We start from the raw sequence: 24,332 nt of genomic DNA, 5'->3' as shown, positions 1-24,332 counted from the left end.
TCAAACAAAAAGCCATACAGGGCAATGCAACAGCCACTTATTCAATGTAAAACCAATGTAATATTGTTTATTGCAGCAGTGCAATAGCCCTGTTAGTCTTTCGTCAAGGTGATTCGATATTGAATTAAAGAGAACAAGCCTAAACTTGGAGCATCTTGTACTGGACATGGGTGTTAAGTGATCCCAGGTAGGGGTGAGAAACATTCGCGTAATAAGCTAGGGGTAAGGGTGTCCATTCCCGCATGTCTTGGACTTTTAACTATATGAATAGACAGAATGGCGAGGCGACACAGCTGTTGGCATTTCACGCTCGAGTGTGGAGCCGACAGAGCAATCAGTGATCCAATCTTTAGCTTATCGAATTCAGATTCGACTCGGAGTTCGAGAACGTCACTCTAGGCAGAAGTCTTGACGAGCTTTTGCGGAAATTGGAAAATCTCCTTCCCACCCTCCTTAACTCACCCTACCTACCTTTTGCGTCACAACCCCCTGTCTTCCTCATTCCATTTTTGCGTGGATAATGTCTTCCCAGTAAAGTGGGTATGGTGCCATTGCGGAGCCGGTCTGAAGAAAGGAAACTGTGCCAACAACAAATGACAGATATTTCAATCCTTTACGGTAAGTCGGAGAAGGAGAAGATGCAGATACAACTAAGACTGCTTAAGAAACAACAGCACTGAAACTGCACTACAGTATATCTGATCCTAGTGCGCAAGGGAATATCCGAAGAGGGGCAAGATAATAAGTATTCAATAAGAAGTATGCATGTGTATGTCCTGTACCGTCATCGGAAATCGGTAAATATGATACACCCTTTAGTACGGCGGCAGACAGTGCAGCGGACTTAACGTCTGACGTAGTGACAATGCAGGTGAAGACTGTGGGTGCTTTAATGCTATCTGATTTGTTTAAATCCTGCTACATAACGGTCTTCGAGGCATCAAATAAAGAAAGGCCGGATATGTAGCACGAATGGATAAGCAAGCCATGCTTATTCTTTTTCTTTCTTTCTTTCTTTCTTTCTTTCTTTCTTTCTTCTTCTTCCAAACAAAGAAATTAATGCTGCAATTCCGTTACGACACTCTAGAGTATTTTTGAAATCTTCTAGCAGTTTAGTTCCTGCCACTCTCTGTCCTTTAGGTTGGTGTAGCGACCCTGCTAATATACCCACTATTGGAAGGTTTCTCTCTTCCCCACAGCTTTCATTACAGACTCCGGGGTCCACCCAGCTTTCTATCGAATGCGTACAGGGGCCTATTTTTCCGGGGGTAAAGCGGCAAGGACGTGAAACTGATCACTCAGTTCTCTCCGGTACCGAGGTCAAGAAAGATGGAGCTATGCCTCCACTCACCCATATGTCTTCACGGCATAGTACTTAACAAACTAAAGACAGGGCACTCTGACCTTTGGGATTTTCTACTTATGTTAAATTTATGTGCCTATCATCTCGTATCTTATTTGCGTGTTTTGGTTCTTAGTTTATTCTCAGTTTGAGCAGTCTCGGGAATACGCTGTGTGGAATGTCGAATTTCCAATATTTCGACACAACTATAGTTATCATCTTCAGGGTTACTGATTTTTTTTTGGGGGGGGGGGATTGGCAGTATTTTCGCGTGCTGAACTGTAGGTCGGAGGTTAAGCCAGGTTTGGATGGAAGACAGAAATCGGGTGCTACGAGACAAAGAGGAAAAACGAGGTTAGTTACTATAAACGATGGAAAACTTTTCGGGTATATAAACATACCCAGTTAAAGAGCATAAACCGTGAAGAACGCTGTTATGCTTTCCAGAATTACTTGTCAGCTAACCTGTTTTTGGGCTTCCTGTCCTCAACACTTTGTTTTCAAACGCCTTCAATCTTTATGCTTCCCTGAAACTAAGAGCTTAAGTTTCGGCAACCAGGTAACAGAAAGACTGGGATTACATCACGCACGCACGCACGGTCTTTTCTAAAGTACACAAGACGGAGTTCTCTCATCTCAGTGACAGTAAGCTCTCTCAGCACTGACGCGTCACATGGGCGCGGTTTCTACCACTCTCTTTTTCTCTGTTGTCATTCCTAAATACCGGTACGTGAACTTCGGCACGCTGTCTACAGCACACTAGATAAAAGTTGTCATATTATGAGTCTGCCCCCGGTTCAAATTACGAGAAAATTACTTATACATATTTCTTTCGGTACAGATGGAATGGGCGGCGGAGGAATTAGGTCTCGACTCCCAGGTGAGGAATAAGATTTCTCTTCTTCAAAGCGACTTTATCGAATCAGCCACACACATCCTATGTGACTGTGAGGCCATAGCTTATTTAAGGTTTCGCCACCTGGGCCAGTTCTTCATGGAACCAAGTGACTTTTATGACGCCCCCATAAATAAAGTCTTACATTTCATTCGAAGTGTAGGATTATTAAAGGGTTCATCCAAAGGGGAAGCACAATAATTCAATTAAGGTTGCAGTGCAAAGACCGAATTTTATGGTCCACCCCTTACGGACATACATACATACATACACACACACATGGACCGCGAAGCCTCATACCCAACGGACACAGAAAATCTTTCCCAGGAATAAAGCCACGTGGTTTCTTCCTCACTACTCATGTCCGTCTAACGCAGAGATCAAGAACGTGCAGAGCGAATTGCAGTCCGCCAAAGGTTCTCATGACGTGATGTTTAATTAAGCACAGGGACAACTCTGTCTTCAAGCAGTGTTTTTATGCTGTCCGTGCCGAAACCCGGCAAAGACCCAAAATTTACGTCCCATTAGCCTCTTGTCCACTGTGGGCAGACAATTTGAGAAGTTGATTTTAAGAACAATCTAAAAACACCGAAGGAAGAAATTTATTAATGCAAGTCAATTTGGCTTTCGAGCAGATCACAGCACAACGCTTCAATGCGTGAGGCTGGCGGATCAGGTTACCCTAAATTTCAACAATATTATGTAGATGGCTGTTGTGTTCTTGGATATCGAAAAAGCCTTCGACACAACATGGCACTCTAGCCTAATATACAAATTGTCAGAATTATACTTTTGACAAGTATTATCAAGCTATCCTCACTGACAGAAAATTTAGTCTTGGTAGAAGGCGAATTTTTTAACTCAAGGAAAATAGCAGCATAGGTACCTCAATGTTCCGTCCTTGTCCCAGTATCGTACAGCCTATTTAAAATGATGACCCCGCTGCACCTGGAACTCAACTTCTCCTGTTCGAGGACGAAAACTGTATTGACGCGACAGAGAAATACGAACGTCGTCTTCTTGCAAACTGCAACGCGGACTCACTGCAGTGAATTCGTGGTGGGGGAGCTAGAACATAGATCTCAATGAAGGGAAAACATAGGCAATCTGTTTCTCCAGAAGCCTTACAGCCCCTGACGACTTACTACAACTAAACGGACGAGATATTCCCGTTGTAAATAATGTAGCGTATCTTGATGTTACTTTCGACAGGCGGATGACATGGAGACAACACATCGAAAGGACTGTAGCCAAGGCCTTGCGCACGTACACAAGGACTTATTGCCTATTAAGAAGTGGGTGTTTAAGTAAAATATTAAACTTACGATTTACAAAGCTCTGATTATGTCAGTTATGACTGACGCATGTCCCACCTGGGAGCATGCGGCGGATGCTCAGCTCTTGAAACTGCAGCGTCTGAAGAACAGAGCACTCCGCAATTCTGAAAACCTTGACAGTCCGTGAGTTGCACGTGGCTTTCAAAATCCTTACGTGCATGACTACAGAACTAAAATGTTCAGGACACAGGTAGAAGTAATCCTAAAACATGTAAATCCAAATTAATGTGGTATTGCACAAGGAGAAGCCATGCATAGGAAGTATAAAAGGCTTAAATTCGGTGGCGGTCAGGCCTATGGCGGTTCATCTGACTAACTGCAGTTTCAGAGTATGTAAGTTAAAGCATAACCTGTTAGGAAACCTGCACTGACAAGAATATCTTTTATAAATATTACTTAGTATAAGGCAGTGACAAAGGATGCACAGAATCCATAGTGTCCTGGACGTCGTGACAGCGAGGATATACTCATGCTGAAACTACGGCTAACAAACGTAGCGCCTATATAGGAAGACCGCACCCCCCTTCGTCAAAGAGGAGACCCCACTTCGAAACACATACATAAATCTTGGTCTTGGACCTCGAGGAGTCTCAAATCAGGAATAATGTGCTGGCAAAGGCCAGAAGCAATTTACACGACCGACCGAACGACGACCATTTTTCTAGTCACTGACACGTGAAAATATTGTTTATTTTCATTAATTTGCAGCAGTGCAACGTATTAAATACAAAATACAATAATATGTCTTTTTCCTCTACTGGCTTACACATCTATTCAAATAGCTATACTGAGTACAGCTGATAGGTTTTGGGTACACCATACTCAAATTGTAGCTTAGAACCATGACACTCCCCTAACTTACAAATCTACATAACTGATACATTGCTTTTCTGCGAATTTTCTCACTACTGAGATGAGAAAATATTCAATAATGGCTTTACAGGGAAAATGTCAGAGCATTAGATAACTAGATATTTGATTTGTACTTAATAGTATTTAATACTGACTTCTTAGAGAAACGGCTCATGTAAGAAATATACACGTTATAAGTGATTTTCGTATAATTAGCATCTGATGATTACTCGCAGTCCTGATACAAAACCTCGACATTCCGTCTCTAGAAGTGCAACAACAATGAGAGCAATTCGTGCGCGTCACACATGAAATGTCATGGTGAGTATAACAAAACCGCCGGTTTCCTTCTTTCTTATGGATGGCTGACGATGGAAATGAAACCGACCAGGAAGAACCATCCGAACTAGTTCTGACATTTTAATGCACATACCATGTTGTACGAGATATATCGATTTCTGTACGCAGTTTTTGTTCAGTTATCCACAACATAAATTTGCCAATACGCTTGCTGCACCATGTCAGAGGGCAGTTTCACTCGGCGTTCCGAACACATTTTCTCTGTTAACGAATAATGCCCTCACTGCAGCTTCATGAGGGACAATCAACTTGCAACCCAAATGTCTGAACATTACGTTAATATATATGTACTGCATGACACACCATTACATGACGCCCAAGAAGCATGAATATGTTTATTGTGGTACATTTTCGAAAAAAACGCATCCATCTTTTTGAGTTACAATCTAGATTTACGATGGGAACAACCTGTACCATTGAAGTGTCAAATACGTTTCGCAACCTCTCCAAAACTCAAGACAAAAGCGGAAGAAATATAATTATTTTATCATCTCCAGTGCAAATCTGCACCGACATCCACGGCAAGAATATAGATTCTCTAGAGCAGAGCTCTTATTGAGAAGCTAACAGTCACTCGCTTACTCAGTAAATTTCCCATGTTTTATAAATTCCAAAGGATGGTACTGTCTTCAAAGAAAACAGCTTATGATCCCTATCCTAAGGTCAGAGCCATAGCTCAAGCGGCTTCCCACCGCGGCGGCCCGGGTTCCATCCCGGGTCTTCGCAAGTGGGATTTGTGGTGGAAAAAGTGGCGCGGGGGCGGGATTTCTCCGAGTAATTTGGTTTCCCCTGCCAATTTTCATTCCACCAAATTCGCCATCATCATAATCACCCAGGGCAGGCTGCAATAGGCCAATCACTGGTCGTCGTGTCGAGTGGACCCAGTTGGATTCCACCTCCCACTAAGCGAAAAAAATTATCCCTATCCAGAGGGAGATGGATCCAGTCCAAACCATCCCAACTTACTCCCTTCAGATCCATTCTCATTTTATCCTCTCACAGAAGCTTCGGTTTTCCAATTGTTTCTTCCTTCAGGTTCTCGCCTGCATTTCCATATGCCTATGTATTACCTCCCAATACATTGAACAAGTAGTCGCGGACAACTGATAATAGGTAGTCCTCCAGCTTGGGGGTTGGGAGTGGGGCCAACAACTCCTCACCGTAAAAAGTTAGCTTGTTACGAAAGATCGAAAAATCATGACACATAAATAAGTAACAGACGGTCCGAAAATGTGGCACAGTTCAAATATTTGAGAACAGTAACAGATCAGACCCTTATTCAGCAAGAAATTAAGAGGAGATTGAACTCTGGTAACGCTTGCTACCATTCAGTCCAGAACCTTTTATCTTCTCGTCTGCTGTCTAAGAACATAAAAATTTGAATATACAAAACTATAAATTTGCCTGTGATTCTGTATGGGTGTGAAACTTTGTCTCTGACACTAAGGGAGAAATACGGACTGAGGGTGTTTCAGAACAGGGTGTTGAGGAGAATATTGGACAGAAGAGACATGAAGTGACGGGAGGTTGCAGAAAACTGCATAATTAGGAGCTTACTAATTTGCACTTATCTCCAAGTATAATTAGAATGAGGAAGTCAAGGATGAGATGGGCAGGGAATATAGCATGAATGAAGTAGAAGTGGAATGCATATAGGATATTGGTGGGAAGCTAGAATGAAAGAGACCACTAGGAAGACCAAAACGTAAGTGGAATGACAATATTAAAATGGATCTTAGAGAGATAGGATGGTACGGTATGGATTGGATTGATCTGGCTCAGGATAGGGATCAGTGGATGGCTCATGTGAACATGGTAATGAACCTTCTTGTTCCATAAAATGCTGGGAAATTCTTGAGTAACTGCATAATTGGCGGCTTCTCAAGAAGGGCTCAGCTCTATGACTGAGTGAGTGAGTGATGAAATGAAATTGTCTCGGAAACTAAAACACAGACAATATTGTAAAAGTTTATTTCTGTTACGCTCCAATCGAGTAACAAAACCGAGATTCGATGGAACTGTGCATTATCTATCCTACACCGTGTATAAGTTGTAAATAAATACAATCATCCAATCCAGAACCCGTCTATAAGTCAAACGCAACAAACCTACACGTGACGGTATGATGTGAACAGAATTCTAATTAAAATTTGAAAATTGTAGCGACTGAAGTGAACTGAACATTCATCTCTGTGAGAAACAAAAATTAAAAGATAAATTTTCTGTCTTCTAAGAGCAATTCTATGCGTTTAGAAATAGTTTTTGCACACCGAAATTATCCTACGGTGTTCAGTATTAAGTCACTTCCATTTAATTCTGTCATAATAAATCACTTAAGAATAAATCTTAATATGTACGAAACTGGAAACTAATAAAATTAACTAGGCAACAGGTAAAGTTCAGAACTAATGCTATTACACCTGTCTAAATCGTTCCAACATGGGAAGCCACACAACTGAAAATGTGCGATACCCTTAAAAGGCAAGCAACACATACAGTATTAGCAACTATGCAGTTAGAAAAAGTCGGTAGAAACCGTTCAAAGAAAAGCAATTAAGAGAAAACTGTGTGTAATTAAATTAGAAGGATTCATTAAGTGAACGAACAGCCCTATTAGCATTTCACTCATGCGTATGCTGTTCAGTCAGGAATCCTTTCCCGCACTCAGTCCATTACAAATGAAGTACATCAGCTTCATAGTATGGTTGTGTAACATTACGAAATTAGCATATTTGTTCATCCAGTGGTAGTGATGGACTCTATTATTATGGTTTCAAACAAGAGATCTTAAATAAAGGTCAGAAGTGGTCTTGGCCAAATTTAAAGTACAACTCAACTTAATGGATCTGACTTGTTGAAATACATGCTCTGAAATCCTACTTTATAATCTGACTGGAAAATCCTATGAAGCCCCACAGCAGAGCTAACAAGAATTAACGGTTTCAACCTATAAAGAATAAATGTTTCTACGGTGCTCCAAACCGTAATTTAGACCGAATATTCAGGCTCTGAACATCCAGAGATCGTGCTGGGCCAAGAATAAGGTGCTGGCCTCTACTAAAATTATATTCGGGGGCAGACAAGTTTCGAGATAGATATATTTGAATGTCTTTGCAAATTCTCACATCTCAAAGTGTTAAAGTCTCTGAGAGTCAGGTGCACATATCAAGGGCATTGATTTACGGAATCAGTCTTAAGAAGGTAGGCCCTTGCAGCGTGTTAGCAATAATTCTGTGATCACAGAACCCGGTCCGATATACTCTTCTGGGTCAGAAGTGGATTCATTCAGATTTCATGAGGCAGGCTGAGGAGAAACTGATAAGAGATCAGTAACTGTATGTAACAAATATAAGGAAACCGCACCAGAAGTCTCAATAAATACGCCGTACGTGAAAAAATAGACGAAATAACGTACATGTCTGACAGGTGGCAACACTAGTAAAGTGTAGCAAATATTATTAATAAATTATTATTTTGCAGTAGCAGTAAGTTATTTCTTGAAGCAAAGTATTATAATTCTTCAGCAAAACTGAAGGAAATAAATTTGTTCTGAGGCTTCCAAGTAAAGATGAAAAAAACTAACATTACGGAGGAAATGAGTCACTGGCGGCGAAAGACACGCCTTTCATTACGATCAAGGAAGAAAGCGCCAATCTTCAAAGAAAAAGTATTGGTTATATAGGAATGAAAATTGAGTTTTAAAATTAAATTTGAATATCATACACATCTCCTTTCGCATTATGAATTTCTTCCTCCGCAACAAACTAACACTCAATAAGGCTTTCGGCATTCAATTTTCAGAACATCCAAGAGAGCACTTAAGAAGTTAAAGAGTGCATCCCTGACAGAACAGGGCTTCATACTCCGACAACGCACGCGTGATACAAATATATTTAAATGATCTCTTTCTGAATATGTTGGAAGCATTCCTACCGATGTGGCAGTATCACCATAAATAATTCATATTGAAATCTAATGGCACGATGGAGACTTTTGAAGGTGTGTTTTCAGTTAAGCTTACCATATCTACTACTAACCACTGATTACGTAATTTTTTAATGTAATTCTTCTGGCTTCTTTGCTTTTATAATAGGCATAAAGGCAACCATGTAGCATTTGTATTTATGAACCTAGAGGTATTTAAGCCTGCATAACGCTTTTTCCACATATTTCTTTACATTTCATGATTCGTGTAATTGATGATTATTAAAACCTTCATGCAGAAATTAAATTCCGAAGAGAATGTCGCGATAATCGAAGCGTCGCGTCGTTATTTGTGTCAGTGAGGCACAGAGGGCAGTTGGGGTAACAAAGCGCGCGGACCACGCCTTCGCTGTGCCAGCGTTGATGAAACATTCATGAGCGCCCGAGATATCGACAGGGACGGAGGAGCAGCCAGGCTTGATCATTCTGGACACGAGATAAAACATTAATAGATCCTTCTGAGCGTCGAGCTCTGCGCCACACAAGTAGAAACCAATATAAATAGGCATAAGTGGCTGGAAAATGTGACATCACTACAGCATAATATTCAATTTAAGGATCTGTAAAAACTACTTACAATTTCACTTGAGTATTTGCTTCTATTTTTGTAGGTTTAAAGCTAAACAATGTCACAGTTTCAGACACCGAAAGAAAGATACAGACAGACCGGAAGTCAGGGGCAGAGAGTGAGGACGGTCAGGAGAAAATTAAATTATTACAGTGAATGCAACTTGATACGTAATGAGGAGCTTCATAACTTGCATTTTTCTCCAAATACAATTAGAATGTTCAACTCAGAAAGAATGAGATGGGAAGGGCATGTAGCATAAATGGTGAAGAAGAGGTATGCATATAGAGTTTTGGTGGAAAAGCAGGATGGAAAGAGATCACTAGGTAGACACAGATGTAGGTAGGAGGATATTATTAAGAAGGATCATATAGAAATAGGATATGTTGCTGCGGACTAGACTCAACTGGCTCAGGGTAGGGACTGGTGGAGAGCTCTTGTGAAGATGCCAATGAAACTTCGGGAGAGATCGGTTTCAACCCTCTGTCTCTCTCTCTCTCTCTCCCTCTCTCTCTCTCTATGATGCTGTGTCACTGGAACAATAATTACCTTCGTAAGATCAGACAAGTATTTCAGAATGAAAATAATCTCAATAGAGATGGAATTGCATTTCTCAGAACGATTCAATATATTATAAACGCACCGGAAACGAACTGTGAATCCATTTGTCGTGGCATACATTCCAGACAATGTCATGATAAACTAAAGAGAGTATGAACATCCTTCGGTAATGTGACACAGTTCACATGTCTAGAAACGCTAACGGTAATGGCTCAGTTTCCAATAATAATGACTGCTTGTGACTTAATAATATGATATGAGCGGCCTCCGTAGTCTAGAGGTAACGTTCCCACCTCATGACTCGTAGTACGCCGGTTCAAATACCCGGCGGAGGTCGTCGAATTTTTAAGGGCGGAAAAATTCAGGGAACAAGTCCTCCGGGAGGGACTTTAAGCCGTGGGTCCCGTGTCGTAGCTTTACGGCACGTAAAAGAACCTCATATCTCCAAAGGAGGTCACTGAGCCAAATTAACGGACGTTTCCCGCCCAACANTAACTAACTAACTAACTAACTAATGATATGACATTGGTTACGGCGGAATGCGATAAGTGTAATTACCGAAGAATGCCGTCTTCTGGAATGTGGCATCTTGTAGATCTTGTGTGAACCAACGTTTCGGAGGAACGTATCGCCTCCATCTTAAGAGTAGCCTAGCCTGAAGTCACCTGCTCAAGCTGGTTCCTCGTTTGCGGATTTTTCTACCCTAATTTCTACACGTAATTTTCATAATGCTGTATGTTTATTTCTATGTTACTCATCGAGTACGTGCCAACAGGTGTCACATTGCGCTCACATTGCTACACAAATATGCGAACAGTGCAAGTAAACACGTAACTGCAATGTTTTTTTTTGGATAACCCTATACGTATGTGAGTTGAATATGCTTTAATTTTTTTTTTCTTTTTTTCTTTTTTCGAAATGATAATCGTAAAGGTAAGACTTCCGTAAGAACAAACTGATTTATTATTGTTGTTATCGAAATGTCGAGGTGAAAATAAACTGGAGTATGGAGCAGAATTGTTATTACGTGGTGTTATGGGTAAGAATTCCTGTTTAACAGCAACAAGGAAGGCGAAGTTGTATCTGCCGTAATTAAGCACTACGCCATGAAGTCTTGTGTGGGCTTGAAGGATTAGCTCAACAATATTTGACCTCGAAACTGGGTGGAAGTGAGTGGTCAGCTTCAAGTCTCAGCCGATTTACTCCCGCTGAAGATCACGATACCCATCAGATAGGGGGGGTGGGGGGTGGATGAGTCACAGAGCCGGTATGCAGATAAAAACCTTGCACTGCAGGGAATCGAGCTCCCGACCGTCTAGCCTGTAGACCGTCGCTATACCTACTGAGTTAACATTTACAGAAATTTGTATTATAAAAAGATCTCCTCATTCTACTTCACGTATACAGACGTTCATTAAGCGCAGAAACAAACAACAAAGAATGATTTAACTCGACCCAGCATATCACTGCATGATAATGTACAACGATGTTGTCTAGCACCTCTTGAAAGGAGAACATCTGGGGCTATTGCACAATCGCCTTTACAGAGATCTCATCATTCAACGAGAAGGCTTTCGACCAAAATGGCACCATTTAACCAGCAAGTGCACGCCTGGCTAATGCCATCAAGCGGAATTCTCCGTACAGTCGAAATTACTGGGATTATAAGACGGTTGATTGTGTAGCGTGTAGCAGACGGTCAGCAGTGAATGCCGATGGATTCTGCTGGCTTACCTTCATACTCTGAAGTTCTCTTGCATTATTTATTCGCATGAGCTACCACTGCTATGATTTCCTGCTTTGTGGCTTCATGTTAGGTATACTATGGACGTGGTGCGTGCCAGTCATCCGCTTGTAATATTCAAGGAAAGGTATTACACAATAGAGGCCTTATTTCTACCGATAGTTCAGTATGAAAATCATGCCGTTGCATGATACTCCATTCTGATGCTACTTAACTCACAGTCATAAAAATAAACAACGTGGCTACTCTGCTACATTCTGAGGCAGGAACAACATTGTTACAGCTCTTAGAGTGACGTCTGGGAAGCCGATCACAGTGGCCGAGCGGTCTAAGGCATGAACTGTTTTAGCTCGCTCTGACGTTGGAATCGTGGGTTCGAATCACACCCAAGGAATGGATGAATGTGTGCGTCTTTTTCTGTGTTTGTTTTGTCCTGTGTGTAGGTAGCGGCTTTGCGACGAGATGATCCCCCGTCTAAGGAGTCATACCAACTGTGTATAACTGCGTCATAGCTCAAGCGGTTAGTAGCTGGCTTTCCACTGCGGCGGCCCGGGTTCGATCCCGGGTCTGGTCAAGTGATATTTGTAGTGGACACAGTGGAGCTGGGCGGGTTTTCTGTGAGTACTTCAGTTTCCTCCACCAATCTTCATTCCACCAAATTCTCCATCATCATAATCACCCGGGGCAGGCTACAAAAGGCCAATCAGTGGCCGCGGTGCCGAGTGAACCCAGTTGGACTCCACCCCTAACTAAACGAACTGTGCATAATATTAAGACACTAAAGAAGAGAGCAGTGCTCAAGAAAAGGCTGTAGAGCCATTGATAAATGATTAAATGGAAATAAAGTGAACGGAAAAACAAAAAAATTGGCACTTGCTTAGTTGCATACTTATTTCATACAGATACTCCAGCAAAAACTGCAACTCAGCATATCTAAGATAAGTCTTAGGCATAATCCTACTCTCATAGGATACATTTCTTACATTTCTCTAATAAGTTTCTACTAATTGTGTGAATACACTGAAGAAAACTTGGATTTTGCACAGAGATTTGTAAATTATAAATTATATATAATGGTAAATATTTACAGTTGTATATCGATACGAATATTAGAATTGTATCACTTTACGTTCTGCATAAGAAAGAAGTACGATCTGGTGGAAGCAAGACAAGGTCTTTTATCCTTATACTGAGAAACTACAGGGGGAATCTCAATTATAGTCAGGGTTTCCTTGGCCTATAAACGGAAACCCCGACAATTTAGAACCGCCCTGTATATCCAAGATTAACAGAGCAGTACAGTCAGAAACATGAAGATCGACTGAAAAGAACATGACTTTGCCAACACAACTTCCTTGAAAGTGCGGTCAATCGCAGTGTCTCGTTGTTACAAATATAGAAATCTGGCACAACAAATACGCATAAAGTGGAAAGTGAATTACAGTCGAAATAACATACGTACAGCTGAAACTGTCGTTCAGATTTTGAAGGTGTCTGAACCTTATAACCCCAAAACGCTGAACCGATATATGCAATTCGAACTGTCTAATATTCAGCGCTCTTGTAAAATTTAATGTAGATATGATTCAACAGTTATTTTCAAAATAATATATTTTTAAATTTCCTACTGAGAAGGAACGTGGAAGAGTCCACGTATATGTTTTAGAGCGAGGTGCAGAGTTGACAAAAGTTATTCCCTTAGGACACTTTTACAGTGTGACAACATTGGATTTTTTATACCCACATTATACTTACAATAAGCACAATTTAAACGTAGGCAATTAACGCAGGACTGGAGATTCTCACAGCGATGGTTACGAAGAGATTTACCTTCTGCGAACATGTAGTCTTTGAAATTCAAGAGACGTTTCGCAGGAATATTTAGACTCCATTTTCAGGACTGGAGTTTAAACGACGAAAGAATCCAGAGCGAATCAGGCAGAAAGGAGGGGGATTTCATCGGACTACGCGGCGTTATATACTAAAATGCAGAGCTCTTCACAGGTCATTAGTGTTACCGCATTACGTAAGCATATTTACAATTATTTTACTCTTAGTGCCAATTATGTACACATACAGTTACACACATACATACACAGTTGTGAATGAATACAAATTAATGGGCTTACGCAACTCGAAATTCTCTGTAAATGCGACCTTTGAAACTGTTCGACTTTGAGGCCTACATAATTAGTAACACGAGATCCGTTGTATTCATTGGTGAATGTTTGCTTGCCTCTACAGTGCATCGCGACGCTGAAAATGTAGAGACGAATGAACAGAGTCTTATTCACGTAAGCGACAGAACTTAACGTCAAAGGAATATTTGTGACTAACATGGACATCAATAGGCGTTTCCCTTGCCCATCGAAGGATCGTATCAAATCTCGAAGTAATAACGTCACGGTTAACTCCTGGTCCACCAACCGTCACACTGAGAAAGAAGCTTCCGCAGCCCGCCGTTTCAAAACACCTTTTACGCTTAATACGTTCAAGATGAACTCCCGCAGATGACAATACTGTAAATATATCTTAATTTCGCCAGAAAACTTTCATGATAAGAATGGTTGAACGATGCTTGAACTTAGTAGGTATGTGTGTATGAGGGTGATTTTTGCTCCCATGTCGAAACAGGACCATACAGTAGTTGGGGTTCACCTACCACAAATTTCTTGAACTTCATTACACTGAAATGAATTATGTTCTGAACCGCTGTAAAGTAACGTACTGATGATAACATTAAGGGAGACGGTACCTAGCCAAACGCGGGGATTGCGTTCATGAAAGACACTGCGTTCAACAAAACCGAAGCTGGCAAGAATGAGGTATTATAGAAGCTGGAGATTAAGGGACACTAACGTCATCGTGCAATACTTCAATTGACACAAAATACGCTAATAACATGTCGCGATTTTCATGTGATAGGGTAACTATAGACTGGGGTTGGACTAATAGTCGATGTATTGGTTTCTTTAACACACAACTCGTGACTACACTTGAAAAATCTATCACACAAAGACTAGGGTTCTCAATCATATTGCTTTATTGCGCTGCTTGGTAGCGGCTTCCAGCGGTGTAGTGCCCTGGGCTTTCGTGTCCAACGGTTCTTGTCCTTGCTGGCTGGCACATTTCAGCTGCAGATCCTGAGCTGAACTGGCTGGCTTCCAAAGCACAATCGACTCTTTATGTAGTATCGGCACGGACCGCATAGAAAACACCTCTCCCAATAGTCCTATTGTTGCATCACATAGCTATCGGCATGGACCGAGTATAGAACACCGCTTTCCAGGTAATCCATCGTTGCGCGTTACGAAGTTGTTGCCTATCAACGGCTATCTCTGCTGGCTTCACAATCCTTACCTTCAGCAATTATACTGCAGTATTTAAAAATAAAGTATTCATGCTTTCAAAATATTTGGAAAGAAATTCACACAGCCTACTTGATTTAATAGTCAATTATTGTCGTTTTTTGCATTATTTCCTTGCGTATTTATTTTGTCTGAACTTTTAATCCCTGATGAATTTGAATTAATTATATTTCCTGAAGTAATGCTAGGGCGTACATTAATATCTGGTCAAAATGTCACGTGCCGTTACTAGGAAACCTATGTGCTAGGAATAAGTAGTCGCTCAAATTGTGCGTACACTAATTACCAAATCTGAAAATTTATCGCGACATAAAAATATGCCAGCAAAAATTACGTAATGTGAATTAAACAGAACTTCTGTTTCCACACACCCGATACAAGTCTGCTCTGAATATGGTCAGCTTACAGAGCGTGAAGAGCTCTGTGTGTCGTTGTTGCATTAAGAGCCTATCCATGTTCCGTCTTGGGACCGAAGAGAATAGCTCCCAGGAGTGTTCAGTCATGCGGTAGCGCAGCAGCTTCGAAGTTCAACCCAGGGAAAACAGATGCTGAGACGAATTTCGTGAACATGTGGATAGTACTAGTTCGCGGTTCGTTGACACGAAATTAATATTCCGTGCTAATGCATTTGTTCTATAATTTGTAACACTTTATATTAAATTCATAGAATGCGGTTTTCTCTCTAGACCAGCGTCTCTCAACCTGTGGGCACTGTACCATTGATGGTCCTGCAAGGTTTCGAAAATAAGACATAGAATTAAGTACTAATATAATACTAAAACGATTACATTCGCAAAAAAAGTATGAGTCTCGATAGCTCAGTCGGTATAACGATAGGTTAAGGGCTGGACGGCCGTGATTCGATTCCCGTCAAGGGAAACGTTTTTCTCTTCTCCACGGAGTCCACACCGTCTTTGGAAAACACCCAGGCTCCTATCCAAAGGGTACCAAGGACTCAATGTGCAAGGATAATGCGGCCGAGGCGTGAAGCTGGCCAATCACCTCCATCGAGTGCCCCGGTCAAGAATTGTGGAGCTGTATGTCCACTACCCCATATGTCTTCATGGCATATTGCTTTACTAATAAACGCAGGGAAAATTTTACTTTCTTCAATTTTAACGTAATAAGACTTTAAAAAATGACATATTTGTTATTACTATAGCGAGAATATCGGTTTCTAACAAAATTACTGGCAGGATGCAAGGTGCAATGGGTTGAGAATTACCTGCTCTTGAGCGTTGTGTTCAATGACGGTGGGTCGCCTGCATAGCGGTCTCAGCTTCTGCTAGTCTACTGTCAAATGAAACATGACATTCAACTGTGACAGTAGTAAACCTTGTCAGGCATTACACAGCAGTTTTAGTTTTATGTATTGTAACATAACGCCTGAAAGCCGCGAACAGTTCAATGCTAGAAAACGGTTCGGTAAGTATGTTCCCGCTGCATGGAATAGACGGAGTAAGAGACGAACTGTTCGATGTGGTAATCTATATTTTGCAAAGGAGAGTTCAATAATTCGGCATTCGTAAGCGAGTTGAGTGTTCGGCTGTGGAGTGTTAACCAGCGGACAGCGGAAGCTGAAGAAGTAGACTGACTCTGTAAATCATAACCAAATCAGCCATGCTGAAGAGAAGACACTCGTAGTCCAGCAAGGAATGGAGCCGGTCTTAGACAGACATGAGTTGTGAGCAATTATACATGGTTTAATTGTAAAGAAGTGTCAATAAATCCAATTCAGAACCCATTACTATTAGTCACGCGAACTACTCATACGTGACAGTATACAGGACGTCCGTAAATGTCTGATATACGTACAAATTTTAATTTTTATACTAAGGCAAGTATCACAGCTATACGGTTGTAACTCGTGCCAATTGAATGACAAACTCTGAAAGTTTTACATGCCCTCAGCATGTTCGTTGCGAGCTTCATTCGTGGCCTGACAAATGTCCAGCCCATCCCCTATTTTTCTAACATGTTCCTGTCAATTTTCTCGACAGCTGCGGCAATTCTAAACTTCAAGTCAAGAGTATACAGTAGTAGAAGTGGCATAGACACTTGTTCCTTTAAATAACCCCACAGAAAGAAGTCACATGCCTCGCTGAACACTGGTGCACAAATTTGTTTTCGCATACTCGATCACGTGAATGTTGCTCTCTATGGGAGACGACACTTCTGACAGTTGTGGAGCCTGGAGGTAAAGACAGATAATATAGAGATATACCGCCAATTTTGAAATCTCTGAGAATTTGACTTTCCGCTGATACCGATTATATGCGGGTATGCTTTGTAATTTTATCTCCGAAAGTGTATCAATCATTTACGGACATCCTGCTTTTAGCGGAAAGTATAACTCAGTATCTTTCAGAAAGCAAGAAGCCTGGATTCAGGTTAATCCTTCATTTCTTTATTCTCTCCATAAGAAAACTGTCTTTACCTTAGGAAACTCAGTGGAGTCTGCTTACTCTTTCTGTCTCGTGTGAATCGTGTCCATAACCAACTAATTCCATTCAGGAAGGCCCTTCTTGAGAAGTTCACAATCACTCAACCGGTAAATAAGTGCTTCCCTTTCAATGTCACCTGAAGGCTAATCAGAGTGCGCAATAACATTAGCTACTAGATCTAAACTAGCCGTTCTCGAATCTAGTGAACGTCCTCATTTTGCAGTTCCTGAAGACACTTCTGGTATCACTGGACTTGAGGTTCTCATATTGGCGGTAATAGGCCGTACTTGTGGGATAGAGCGCCCCCTAATCAGCTGGAAGTCAACCGACCTTGCGGAACAACATTTCGACTCTACCATCATGGTCGAAGAATAAGCCAAGCGAAAAACAATCGGGTCTTAAGTATCTGACTAGTTTTCGGCAACTTTTGCAGACTATATTCTTATATAGAATTTAATATTACAACTATCTGGATAACATATTCGTACAAGACATGAAACAGATATTGATGCTGTTGTGTGTGACAAAATCTTTAAACCCTGTAGTACATAACTCAAGTAAATATGTAATAGGTAAAAGAAAAAAAGTAAAGTTGTTCGTGTTTAATCAATTAAGCAATACGCCATGAAACGTATGGAGGAGTTGATGTATATTGCCAAGTTTTCTAAATCTCGGCACTAATTAGAGATGAGTGATCAGCTTTACGCCCCGGCTGATTTACCGCCGGTGAAAATCGAAAAGGAGGCTGGATGGGCCCCAGAACCAGTCTGGAAGACGCGGAGAAAATCCTTGACCATACCTTGACTCGACGTCCGCCCCTCGTAGCCAGACGCTATACAGACTGGGCTTGAACTGGGGTAGGTCTGGGTGTTTTAAGTGACTTAACGAGAGCTGGTAACATAATTGCGCACCGCTTGCTTGCAACCCAAGTGCAATTTAATTAACAATACAAAGAAACCAAAATTTAACAACACCTTCCTCGTGTTACGCCACTAAACTAAATACCTTTACATGGTCACAGCATTTACAGTCTAAGGAGAGAAGTAGATTTGATACACAGCTGATATCAGATAGGCACGCAACGCATAAAGGGCTTAATGAACCGTTCGTGTGACAGGACATGCTATAGATATTAAAATGAACAATTACACCAAAACGAGCAATGAGACATGGCGTTACATACAGTACTAGAAGGGCACATTTTAAATTCACATGTCAGAAACTGTAGTATCACAAAATCCTGCGACTAGTTGAGTGTATCGCCTGCAGAACTCCCCACACCACAGCTCCCAACATATATATATATATATATATCGACAGCCATGGTTGAATGCTGATTCCCTACAAATACTGACAACTCTATATGTGTATATATTAAAAGAGAATGCATACCGGGAGGGGGGGATATAACGAGAGAGAGGAGCTATATATGGGAGGAGAGGCAAAGTACACGTCCCACCACTGATTCATATATGATCGTTAATGATAACGTTACTCTCCTGGGTGATCGATTGTACACTCGTGTCTTATAAACAACTGCAACTTCTCTTCATGCGAGAGCGTGGAAATTACGTTTACTGAGGTGCTTTCTTTCTGTCATATGAACGAGTATAAATGGCAAGTTAACGTGAGATATATAAATCTAGTGTAAGAATCATATATATGTAGATTGAGGGTGTTAGAGAACAGGGTGCTGAGGGGAATATTTGAACCGAAAAAGGGATGAAGTGACGGGAGACTGGAGAAGACTATATAAAGAGGAACTTCGTAACTTGTGTTCCTCGCCACAAAAAATTAGAATGATCAAGTCAAGGAGGATGAGATGGGGAGGGCATGTTGCACGAATGGGGAAGAAGAGGAATGCATATAGGATATCGGTGGGAAAGCCAGAATGAAAGAGACCACTAGGAAGACCAAGATGTAGGTGGGTGGACAATCGTTTTTTGTAGTCTTGTTCTCCGTCTATATTGCAACAATATCAATTTAAACTTTAATCGATATTAAATCACATTTAATTCACTAAAACATTGGTTAAATATTTAAAATATCATTAAAATATATATACTCGATGTTTATGTTATGCTAGACGTTCAGCAGCACGGGGCCATCTTGAGGCAACATACATGTATCTCTTAATGGAGTCCACTGCACTGGTCAAATAGTACTCATAAGACACGTCGTTGTTGTTATCATTAATTTTGATGTCGTAGGACGTTTTTCTTCCTACCTTTTGTATTGCGGCCGTTTTCTGTGTCCCACTGGGTGTGCCGCTCTCCTGGTTGTGTGCAGCTAAAGTTGCTTTATGTTCTTTTTACTGACAATTTTAAAATGGATCTTAGAGAGAGGATGGGGCGGTATGGACTGGATCGATCTGGATCAAAATAAGGACTAACAGAAGGCTCTTGTGAACACGGTAATGAACATTCGGGTTCCATAAAATGCTGGGAAGTTCTTGAGTGGGTGCACAATTGGTGGCTTCTCGAAAAGGGCTCAGCTCCAAGGAGTTAGTTAGTTACAGAAACAATCATATTATTCGGTGACCCACTTCGTACATAATTCCCCCATTACATTACATTTTCCAACCATAATCTCAGATATCGACGTCTGTACTTTTGTAATTCGTGACATTTGAAAATTACCTAATATAAAATTTCTATATTTGTTTTTCACCTTACTCAAAACAAAATATCACATAATTAGCCCGAATAATTCTTTGATGACTGCTGACAAAGCTATATCTAAACGCATGTTTCGAGGGTATAGAATGTTGCTTTATATTATATAAAAATCATTTTAAACTAAGTGATTATTTTTCGTAAAAGCCTATTAGACCAACCACACATCACTAATGGGTGTTACTATTGTTTCTACCTTTATTTCGGAAGGTAGCCATATTGATATTTAGAAAGGTTAAAATAACATTATCTTTAATGTAATTCCATATCATTTTTATGAAATTATCTGCACTGGTTACGAGAGGAAAAGATATAAACATATAATGTTATAATTTCAAAAGCGTCCTCTTCAGTTTTAGTATACATAAAATTCAATTTTGCAATATTTACTTTTGAAAATTATCTTGGGTGACACATTTTTATATGCAGAACATAACAGCAAATTATAAAACAAGAAAGTAATAAGATTGTTTGAATTAAACAATTTTAACCTACACTCCATCTGTATACAGTTGCAACTATGTTGCCCGGAAACAGGAGGCTACATGGAGATACGTCACAGCTACATCCCGTTTTGTCCTGTAGACAAGATGTTGGATTCTAAAACTAAGGGCGTAAGAATAAAAGAGCCTTTCAGCAGAGTTTGTTTATGTTCATGTCGCAGTTTCACAATAAACTAAATTAAACTGCTTTCAGGACTAAGGACTGAAGGGTGATTATGAAATGTTCTCACTTCCTCACGATTTATTTGTTAGGTGTTCAGATGAATATCACACTTCAAACTTTCAGGCGGAATTCGGCATCTTCTCGTTATAGGCAACGACTGCCTCTTCATGGCTTCGAATTCACGACCAGTAGCACCCCGCCAATAGCATTAGACACTGGACAATTTCTGCAGCTGCAGTAGACCACTAATCAGTTGACTATATTCCTTAAGTGCTTAGGTCCGTTCAATATGCTCCTTCTCTTTCAGGGTTTTGCTTGAATTGTAGAGATTTTTATTGCTTTTCCAAACGGCTTTACTTCAGCCATTGCCTTCATTGTCACTGAACACAGTGTGGCAACAATCATTAAATCTTACCGCTGAGAATGACAGGTTAGGCACCATTGTCCGATACCGGAATTTTATAATACAAATGGTATTCTTATCTAGAAATAATAAAGATTTATTTACTAATTACAGGTAAAGGGCAACACTTAACAATTTCCGCATAAACATGTGCATTTCATAATAAATACCAAAAAGAAAAAATGTGTCACTAATATTTCCCAAATAACTCTATTTCGGAGAAGAGATTCTCTAAAAAAATTATATTATCAAAAGCTGAAAAACATTACTGGGCAAGAGTACGTAATACACTGAAAAACGATTACTGCAAGGTGTATGTTAAACTCCGTATTAATCTTTATACAGTCGGAATACGTGATCGGTGAGGAAGGTGAAAATTAGGCCGCGCCATAGCTCAAGCGGTTAGTCGCTGGTTTCCCACCGCTGCGGCCCGGATTCGATCCCGGGTCTGGTCAAGTGGGATTTGTGGTGGACAAAGTGGCGCTGGGGCGGGTTCTCTCCGAGTACTTCGGTATCCCCTGCCAATCTTCATTCCATCAAATTCTCCATCATTATAATCACCCGGGGAAGGCTACAATAGGCCAACCACACACCCCACTAAGCGAATTAAAAAAAAAGAGTGAAATTTTACACTTGTGGACCGACATAAAGGTAACGTAATATAAGAAAATAAATTCAATATTGACACCACAATTAAAAACAACTTAAATTTCTGCTCTGTAACCCAAGATTAAAAATTATCTATACATTGAAAACATTGAAATAACAGAGACAGACACCCAAGACATAGTCCTTTAAATTACACGGTGATATATTATAATGAGGCCCCGCTTCACTTTAGTTTCTATATTACTTTGTCCCCAGAGGAGGGAAGTATATGTAACCGAAACAGTACGACTAGTAAATTTTAATTATATTTGAATGTTGAGAAACGCTTTATTTTCATTTTTGTCTCTATGAGTTCGACCTGTATACAGGGATACAATGAGTCGCGTGATGAACGTATACTGTAAACTGCTCCAATATGGGTAAAAAAGAAAAGGGTAAAGTTATCCCTGTAACAGGCCGTCGAGACCCACATTTTCCAGACAACTGACCCACAGATGGCGGTGAGGTTTTCATCTTTACGGGCCTGAAACATTTTACTCCCAGGAAGATTTCTTGTACTCATTTCTGTAAAGGCTGAGTCGACCCCAGGGCCAACTTGCTGTTGGATAGATTAGAACAATTAAGGGTATCAATATAAAAGTTGAACAAATGGTTTCAATAGGTCAGATGCTAAATATAGAATCATTATATTAAACTCTGCCCACTCTCTTCGTTATAATTAAAATTATATGATATTTCGGAAGCTGGCTCTGCTCCCGTCAGTAGGTGTGAAAAGAGGAAAGACTCCTACTATCCTTGGCTCTCGATCACTAGGCAAAGAGATATTACATTTTTCGAACCATCGTTCTAGAATTGCTTACTGTGGAAGCTAAAGGTTCAGATAGCAACAAATATTAAGCACTTCTCATGAAGTTCAAATTACCTACTTAATTAACCTGGTTTTCAGTCGCTATATATATATATAGTGTCAGCTCACATCCAGGCTCCGCGTAGTGTTTCTATGGAGGCTAGTAGGCTATACTACATTGAATTCCCAAAACTGGAACGGCCGGTACAACAGTGCGCTGTAGGTGAGAATACGACACGAGAGTGGGTGTAACTCGTCCTCTGCGACACGTGCCTACCTCCAGACACCAGCACGAAAACGACTGATCTATCTGAGCGAGTCGCCTGATGCTACAATCCAGCGACCTGAACCTTTACAAAGGCTAGGCCCTATGTAGTTTGCTAGAGAGATAGCAAGGCCCTCCAGCCTGATTACTTGTCGATGGAAGTCTTGTTTTATTTGATGTTGGTAAAGCCTTAATTGGCATACAACTCCAGCTCAATGATCCCCAAATGCTTCACTGCTTTCGAAGCAATTCAAGTCAGCAATAGTTTCAAATTTGTATTGCTCTCTGAATAGCTGCACATTCACCAAATTAAAAGGCCCTTACTCAAAGGATGTCTGTGTTATTTGGTTCAACGTATACAGTATGTGTCATCAGGCTTTTGGTGTGATGACATTTTTGTGGGTTAATTTAAGACGCTGATAGTAGCTAGAATGCATAGCGTCGAATAGTGACAAGATTAATGGATGATGAATTGGAAATGATGTGGAAGGAAGCATAAAAGAACCCAAAATTTTCCTGGATGTACTCAGAAATATCACGAACGCCTCAGCAAGGACAGCCAGGTTTCGCGCCAATATTCGAGCGGAAGACCTCCCAAATAAAAGTCAGGAGCAATACCACTATACCAACCCGGCCGATGTAGTTATATAAAACAAATTAATGCTCGGGGTTCCTCGTTACAAATTTCAGTATCCGTATCTATGGAGATCGTGCTTCGGAATTAGTTGGTTTCCAGGAAACAATCCCTCTATTGCAATGCGTTTTCCTGGTCATTTCCTATAAACGGCTCATGTGTCAACATGGACGAAGGTGCTTACCTGAGTTGGTGACGTTCCTCGCCAGTCAAAATATCTGCCCAGGCTTGCTTTAATTTTTGCTGTGTGAAAGCAATAGATGAGTACAGGAAAATTCCAAGAGGGATTAATCCTTATGAAAATGGAATGTCTTACACCCGATGTACCTAAATATAGACGAATGATCCAGTGAATTTGAATCTAGCTCTAACTCAGATCATATGGAAATATTATTGAAGCTATTATATGCATTTTTTCCCTTTGGCGTTACAGCCCAATTTTGGCCTTGGCTTACGTCCATGAAACTCTCTGTTTCACTTCGGTTTACTAGATCTTAGACGTTCGGTAGGACTCCTTGGGCGGGTGATCAGCTCGTCGCAAGATTTCTCCCTGTACACAAACACAGAAAAACACACGTACACACACACATAAACACCGAATATCTATGCCCTGAGTGGGATTCGAACCCACGATCCCGGTTTCCAAGCGAGCGATGACAGTGCATGCCTTAGACCGCTCGGCTACTGTGGTCGGGAATACGTACATTTAGCTGCATCATTTAACATTAACGCCACGACATATTAATGTTGACTGCCTCTTTGGTCTATTGGTCAAAGT

Source organism: Cryptotermes secundus, unplaced genomic scaffold (genome assembly GCF_002891405.2).
Source record: "Cryptotermes secundus unplaced genomic scaffold, Csec_1.0 scaffold319, whole genome shotgun sequence".
Taxonomy (NCBI): Eukaryota; Metazoa; Arthropoda; class Insecta; order Blattodea; family Kalotermitidae; genus Cryptotermes; species Cryptotermes secundus.
Note: the sequence above shows the minus strand (reverse complement) of the source record.